Below are 8,879 nucleotides of genomic sequence, written 5' to 3' on the forward strand. Positions count from 1 at the left end.
GGTTCGGGATAAACAGAAGAAAAGGAACGCGAACGACACGGTTGAAAGGAGCCGGGCTGAGTGATGGGATGCTGAAACAATCACTGCTACGTGATGTCATTCCCTATCTAGCCGGGTTTGCACTGACATTGGCCACTCTTTCCATCCGAATGCCTTGCCCGGGGCGTTCCATTTGAGTTTTTTTTGGGGTTGGGTTTCCGTTCCATTTTGACAGTATTCTTGAAAATCTCACCCAATTCAGGGATCTAATGTGTTGCGCCGTGAACCGTCGTTTAAGGACAATTATCTGAGCGAAGGATTTTGGAACCTGTGCCATCTCTTATTGCTCACTGTAGCGTGAAGATGAAATTGTCTGTTTCATCAACTCCCGCACACCCGGAATCCTTGAACCTTGTTTTACTTTCCAACCCGAATGCTGCACCAATCTTCCCGCTTCGCTACACGGTTTGAGGCGATTTTTGTACCACACGTCCCGGACTTTGTCATCCGCTTTGCGCAGGAACAGAGGCCATTTGCCTCTGGCGCTGAAATGGATCAATTTTCAATCATCTTAAACACGCCCAAACCGATCCGAACTGTTTTTGCTGGATCAACGCAGTCGTTGATACAACACACGGGCGGATGTTTCTTGTTCAGCTTTGCAAAATTATTGCTGGGCCAGTGGTTCTTGGAATAGGCTGTGCTTCTATGTTGATGCATAATTTGTTAAGCGTTCGATTTGATTTTATGTTGGTCATCCCACCCACCGCCTGTGTAAGATAATTCATAAATTGTACTCAATCTCAAGAATAATGAATAAACCATGTTTGCTAGCCAAGCAACATGTTGTTTGTCAAGCAACAAACGTGCTATCATAGAATCAGTGCCTTTCGCTTTCTGGGAATGTAATGCGTATTAATTTTTTAAAGCAATTTAATAGAATACATACACACTCACTCGTCTACAAAAGGTCTACACGATCTATGTTGTTTTCCTCAACAGTACTGCAAAACAGAGGCATTCGCAGACACACGAGCTTACAGTTTAAATGGACACAAAACAACATCGATGACTTCTTCACCGTCAAAATCGAACGATTGGTAAAATTGAAGAGCGCACAACACGGTTAATGTGATTTGGCGAGAATTGTAACGAATGGTAACGTTGTTTGTTGTGCCTCGGTGCTCCGGCAACGGCGGTCTGATCCACCTGCGCTTTCCTGCTCCTGTTCCACCACCACCAGCACCAGCAGTAGCATGAATTTCGGGACACAATTTCGTTGAATTGTGCGATACTGGAGGCTCTTGACGGAACCGGCAACATGCTGCTTGAGAGAAATTGAATTTCCGTTTCCCAGGATTGAGTAGCGACTCGGGCAAAACATCCATACAAGCACACGTGCATCCACACACCCACACGCATAAAGTACAGGATAGGGAATGGCGTTTTCTGGAAGCAATCTAGCCGTTCTGAGGGGTTTGTGTTCTGGAGTATCCTTCGACTCTTGGGCGTGACACTTGCATATCGCGTTTCGCCCCAATGTCAAGTGGCTGGCAGCGAGGCGTTTGTGGCGATGACAGCCACAGTCGCACCGATCAAATATTAACTCTTGCAGTTTCAGTGCAGGTGAACGCGCGTGACACTTGAGCACTTGCGTGTGTGGGAGTGCTTTCGGGCGACACACTCAAACGTGCAGCCTGAGCAGATGCATTACCTGCAAGACTTTTCACGCTCCATCGGGTGAAACAATTGAAATGATTGTGATTGAACATGTATTACTTATGTTCACCAATAAGAAGCTCCGAACAAATCACAAACAATTTCTGTTCTCTTTTTACCTACAGTTCTGTTTTTATTATTATTATTATTATTATTATTATTATTATTTATTCCGACTGTTATCCAGCTGGCATAAGCTTACATAACATACTTATTTATATAGTTAATGCTAAAGAACAGTGCTAACAAAAACGTATCGAAAAACATAACAAGTTTAACTGTCAATCAACCAAATAAAAAAAATCAACATAAACTGTGGAAGCGTCATATTAAGCTATGTAAAAAGGTCCGTAAATTGTTTAAGATTGAGTTCAAGTCGACATTGTTTCCTAGCGAGTTATAGGCACTTGTTAATATTTGTTTTACCTACATGTTAATATTATCCGTAAAATTATTCAATTAAAACGTGTCACTCAAATGTAACACACCTTCATCATGCCTTAATTGTCAACCTTACATGGATTAATTAACGTCGATGAAAGGTGTTTAGAGATAAACCTTTAATTTGCGTATTATGTATAAACAACATGTTTTGACCGCTGTTAAATCCTTGCACATTAACACCACAATAGGGTTTGCTTATAAAAAGAGGAAATATTATCACAAGGTTTCATACCTCACACCTAACTTCTACTCTGTTTGGTTTTCTAAACGCGACAGAAACGATTCATCAAAATTATTGTTGCGGTTTGAGGATTCCGTCGGTGAAAAATCCAGGGCCAACCGTTTCCATACCGTTTTTTTCTTTTCCAAATTCGGTTTAATTCTACTCTCTTTTCATATCCTTGCTTACCCAAAAGAGACAGGAGCATATTTAATCTACAATTGACTTTGCGCAACGCAAACATTTTCACCCTGAGCTCATTCCAAGAGAAAAATTGCCAGCAGCTCTGGCGAAAGAGCGTTTTTTTGGGGTTTTTTTTCGAGGCACCCACTCTTCCGTAAAGATGTCACCCGGAAAAGGGTATCAGTCGTCACCTAACACCTACCTTCATCCCTCCCGCGCAACCCCTTCCACAAGCTGCTAAGTTAACCGCGCAATCAGCCCTCTGAACCGCTATCACTCATCTAAAATCCAGCGGGATGTGATGGATTTCGTCCTTCATGTTTCCGTTCCGCCTGTGAAGCTTGTTTCTTTCCCGGGGCTGCTCTGGCTTGTTTAACTTCATCCATACCGCATGGGTCGTAACCTGCCCTGCTTCATTCCCTTTCGATGACTTGAGGAGCTGCTTTGTGGTGATTTCTAGCACTCAAAAGCGCAACACATTCCAACCCTCCCGCAGCATTGCCAGACAAACATTCGGCTGCGGAACCCAAGGGGCAAAGCGAGGGGCGAATGTGCGTTTGAATTTTAGAGCTAAACATTTCCTTCGTTAAGCCCATCAACACATTCTTTTCCACTCTCTTCCTTTTTTTTTTGGAGAAAGGCATTGAGGGATGCGCCAAGGGTCTATGGTATGCAGCCTTCAACAAGCCTTCAGCGTGAACGTACTTTCGAACGGCTTTTCGTCATGCCGTGCACAAGCTTTCCATAGCATAGAAAAATGAGTAAACCACCAGGCTGCTCCATCGGAACGCACGCACAAGCGGGAACCTACCGAGCATATGTGCGTGTGTATGTGTTATTGTGCTATGGGACGCGATGCGAGGTCACGTAAATCCCTCCAACGAAACGACAAAAAAAGCCACAAAATCGTTTTTTCCCGTAAAAGAACTCCCCAAAGGTACTTATCGTGTGACGCACACATACGCAGCAAGGGTTTTTGTTTTGTACAATCCATTGCGAAAACAAATCTCTGTCCCGTGCTATGGCTCAAGGTAAAATGGATGCGCTATTCACCCCTTTTTTATAACCCATCGCTGGAATTTGGAGCAACGTTGAGTAAATAACATGCACACAAAAGATGAACGGGAAAGGACAGCATTTTATAAATTCCGCTAAATGCATCAAAATAATGCCAGGCAAGGTTTGCTTTGTAAGCTGTCGTTATCGTATAAGAGGTCTTGTTACAATATTTTGAGAGGATATTGACTTCAATAGTGTTATATAAGAGAAGAAAACTCTTTACCATTTTACTTTTTAATTAGCTACAGAAGCACAATATAACGACAAAGCTGAGAAAGTGTGTGTCACTAGCACTCGCCAGTGTCACAAACTACCCTCAAGCAACGAGCATCTTCATTAGCCGAGGGATGTATTTTAATTCGTCATGTTCCCGAAACTAATTAGAGGCTTCCAATTCTGTTTTGTTCGCTGCAGAATCGAAACACTGCCGACGGCAGGATGGAATAGCACCGTTTCCCGGATGCGGAACATACGATCTGTTGCGACTTTACTTGTTACGCGCCCACTGTCACCCCCCCCAGGGGGTGGAAACATTCCTTTCTGTGTGCTGCTCGCCACCATTTGACGGTGTTTTGTACATTATAAAAGAGTAAAGGAGAAAATTACACTTTCGTCTGTATCCGGCTGGTCCGTGGAGCGTAGAACCGGTTCCGAATGCTTGCAAGATGAAGAATGTCTTTCTTTGTCGAGTCGTTGTTGCGTTGTTGGTATAAATAGAAGCATGGTACCGAAGGCGATTGTCGTTTGTTTTTTTTTCTGTTTCCCCTCACACCTATGAAATGTGAGATGAAAAGAAGAAATAACCTAAATGTCGTGCTTTGTTTGTACATCAAGGAACGCAGCTGCTAGTCAAAAGGGTGGTGCAGTTGCTGCGCATCGTGGGAAAATGTCACCGGGGAAAATGGAACCATCTCCGCCAATCGCATCACAAGCCGTGCACGACGATGAGAGTATCGTGCCCATGGGAAACTGACACTTGGACATCCTCAAGGCAGTCTCGCTTTCTTAGCGCAGCAGCAAACGCAAGGAAGAGACCCGAAATAAAACCCCTTCTAAGCTCGGTACGTTTCAGGAATGTTTGAATGTTTTCCACGTCGAAGCGAAAATCCTTCGCCAAAAGAAAACGTTGCGTAAGGTGAAGTCTGTTGTTGTTGATTTACATTTGTGGCAATTTCTGCTCCTCTGTCGTAGGACGTGCGTTTGGGAGAGGCTGTGAGGCCGTGGAACAACATCTAGCCGAAGCATTCGGCAAAGGAATCTCAGCACCGTTGGTATGGAAATGGGCTTCCGGTAAGAGGATTTGGACAAACAGACAGAAAAGTATCACTGGCAGCGGGTTTCAGCTCCCAGACATGCCAGGTGAATCATTTCCCCAATGTTCCGTTACATCTCTATTGCGTTGCAACACATTCCGTTGTACTGCAGGCTGTAGACATTGACAGAAATGTTTTAATTAAAGTGGCAGTCCAACACAAATACTGTTAGACAGGACCTTGGCTTAACTGTCTAGCTCACGGTGGCTCATCCCGTACTGCATCTCTGTTTCCTCATTAGCCAAGATCACTGCACTCTTCTTCGTGATGGCTTCATTGCCGAATTCACCGTGACGTAAAGGACGTCCAAGTGGACATCGCAGGCACCAAAAACCGTATGTCCACATTGGCCATTCAATCGGGTGCGTTTGTATCCGAACGCCGTCTGCCAATCGGTACACAGCCACAGTGCGTTCGGAATGTTTGCTCGAGATTTATTGCTGATTTCATCTGGCAGAGGGCGCTTATTTACTCTTTTGATTGGTAAGTACACAACATCCGAACCGAGCGTACGAACTTCAACCTTCCGGGACTTTCTCGAGGCCTTGCTCTTATCGATGGGAACGCGAATCTTCAACCAAGCGGCTCACAGCAAACACACAGCCTCACACAGTACGCATCGAAACCCGGGGAACCTCGCCATCCGGAATTATGTCACTGCTGGCGAGTCACTGATTTCTGATTGTCTGTGTATTTAAGCTCGGCCGTTTTGCTGTGGAACGGTGCTTTGCCGACTGACGACAACGGCCCACTACTCTATTGATGGTGAAGATGAGAAGAAGGACGAGCGAAAGAAAAAAACCTCATACGATGCTCCTTCCGCTTGTGGCATCCTGTTCGTACGAATAAGTGGAAGATCTCGAAATGGACAAAAGCCACCAGGTCGGAGGCCAGCAACCACTCTCGAATCGGTCGTGTGCGATCGTCCATCATCAGTCATCATAAATCGACAAGCGGCAAACGTAATCCAATCAGCAATCGTTTGGGCAAACTTGCTCAATACGTGAAAAATGGCCAACTACCGGTCCTGCGGGAGCACAACAATGGGCATTATTGTGGCTGAAGCTCCTTTTCAAGCCGGGGGTTTTGGATGGCGATACTGTTTCCTGGTAAACTTTGTAAATATGTTTGCCATTCTTCGAATGGAGCAAATTCTTCCGCAAGCAGCTCGTGAATCGGAATCACAGTCTTGATAATGATAAAATAAATTGTTCCCAGAAACGGTTGTCCTGTTCGAAACATTTCTGCAACATTCTTAAAGTTGCCGGGCACAGTGCTTTAGTGAAGCACTACCTCAGAGGTTCTTAATCTGTCAAACGTTTCCATCAAAGGGGCAGAAAGCGTAATTTTTCATTCGCCCGTTACTTGACCCGATAACCTAGATTTACTCCACGAAAGGCTCACAATAAACTGGCCAAAGCACGTGTTCTGACAGCGACAAGTAAAGGGGTGGCGTTCGAGCACACTCCGCTCCAGATGACAGACCGTGCTGCGTTACCACAGCCGTGTCGGGTTCCCAAAGCAGCTAACATAATTTGCGCCTGATGCGACTATTAATCTTCCCCTCGCGAAGCCCTGCCAGTGCATCGTACGGAAGAGGTTTCGGCAACACTTGCTAGCAGGACGCTCTTTTCGCCAGGACTTTTCGCCACTCGCAGTGAATTCTGTGAAGAAAAGGACCTCTAGAGAAGCGGGGCAAGAATAGAGGCACTATCTGTAATGTGCTACCGGGAGCTATAAATAAGCTTACACGTGGTACATGAAATGCTTCACGTTTATGAACTAATGCTTGTGAGATTTTCTAATGTACCTCTCATGCAGCATCGGTCGTGGGATAGGAAATGTTATTCTTTTAGGATACGGTTGAGCAAATTTTGATTTCAACTCCAACTAAAGCCATCTAGATTTGGCATCGTGCTTGCCTAGATCCTAAGTTCATCAATATTTCATCACACATTCGGAACAGTCCCACAGAACAAAGCAAATCAAACGATATTCTCATCGATAATGCAGTCAAACATATTATTTCCCAGAGCGCAATGGATGCTATGCTCTGGCCTACCGAAACATTCGCCACTCCCCTCGCACTACTCATCACCCGCCCCGTTAGCATTCGTGCCGGCTGCAATCGTGACAAACACTTATTCTGGGTAATATATTTGTGCTGAGAAAACATGCAGGTGTGTGACTTTTTATTTATATGTATCGCCCGGGGGAGGATGTGAGCTCGCAATTTATGTGTGCAAACTTCGAGTGAATATCATCAGCTGACCGCAATTTCCTACCGTGTCACCGGGAGACCCAGTATCCGAATGGATAAATTTGTACGAGTGCCAACGCAATTGCGGCTCCGTCTCTGCAGGAGTGCCGGAATAATTCACTAGCAAACCACAAAACGCACCCGAAACCTCAATATTTGAAAGCTACAGCGTCATGTAAAATTCATGAGCGCCTAACCAACACCAGCCAGCAAGCTAGGCCTGCCGACAGTGTTTCTTTCTTCGCTTTTCCCCTCCGCACCCGCCCAGTGAGACGCATGCCAATAAACGGCAACGAGATGAAGTTTGAAACAAAAACGCACGGAAACTTTGCCACTTTCGCATAACATCATTATTTGCTAAACTCATCGATCCTCTCGAGCAGTCATGCTCGCCCGGTTCGGGTGACAGCATCTCGAGCGACCTATCTGTGGTGCGTTTTCCTCAAGAAAATACATACCAATGTGCGAAGGTGTGTGGACGAGACGTATTGAGAGTGAGCGAGAGCGAGTTTGAGAAGAAATTTCAGGATGTCACAAGGGTTGCCTGATATAGCCCGAGCAGCGTGTGTGACAAACAGTACTTGAAACAACAATTTCCTCAACCGGTTCCCATATTCACACGTACTTCTTGTTCACTTTTGTTGTGTTTCTGTGTCGTACCATCGATTTTCTCACAGAAAGATACATTTTCTCTGGCAGCTCTCCTACATTGGGAGCAACATTCCGACCATATCAACGGATGTATCGAGCATTCAGGTATGTCTGATTTTTAGACTGATTTGATTTGATCCAATTGGTGAAATTGAGTGAAAGCTAGTAATTACACAGTAGAGAGAAAATAAATTAATAATACCACCAAATCATATAAAAAAGTAACTTTTTAAACTGAAATGTTTATAATTCCAGTATTCATCGAGTTGGAATGATATTCAATGGCTGACAAATCAAACGAAACTTTCATCTACCAAACTACCTGTCACCAATGCATATCACTTCCATCTGCAGCTGAATTGATTTCTAGGACGTTTAATGCATAATTAATAGGTAGCAATCGAGTCGTCTCCACCTTTGGGATCTAAAGGTGCGAGCGTTTTAACAGCAGAGTAAACTTGTTTTTGACAAGATGTGTAAATTATCTAGATATAATACAAATATTTTTGGAAGTAGATCATTTAAAACGGACAGAAAAATATTGCACAAATATTTTATTCTAAAAGAATAAAAAATATGAAATAATATCTTGAATCCATTTGCATCTTTTCCATTATCTATATACACCACCAAGCTTTTCGTTCACATTCTATGTCGCAATACTGTTTCTACCATCACTATTCTTTATTTCAAGCATGCCTAACCTACTAAAGAAAGAATGATGATGATATAAAAAAAAGGTTTCTGCTTTGAGCTTTGAACTGAGTACAAATGCCTAAAACCAGGAAGAAATCTGGTAAAATCTTCTCAATATGCATAGGAATAATGTAAAATTTTCCAGATGGCCCGATGCTTTGTAGCGAGATTTATTCCAACCGTCTGGCGCCTATGGTCGACCACCAAACAGAAGGAAGCGTAAAACCAGCCCGTCCCAGAGGAAGGCGCCGATTTGCTTCCTGCACCGCTCGTGGAGTGGAGGCAATTTCGCAAAACTTTTAAATTATATAGAAAATAACCGCACCAGATGTCGACAGTCATCTTAAAATATGAA

Source organism: Anopheles coluzzii, chromosome 2, assembly GCF_943734685.1.
Source record: "Anopheles coluzzii chromosome 2, AcolN3, whole genome shotgun sequence".
Lineage (NCBI taxonomy): Eukaryota > Metazoa > Arthropoda > Insecta > Diptera > Culicidae > Anopheles > Anopheles coluzzii.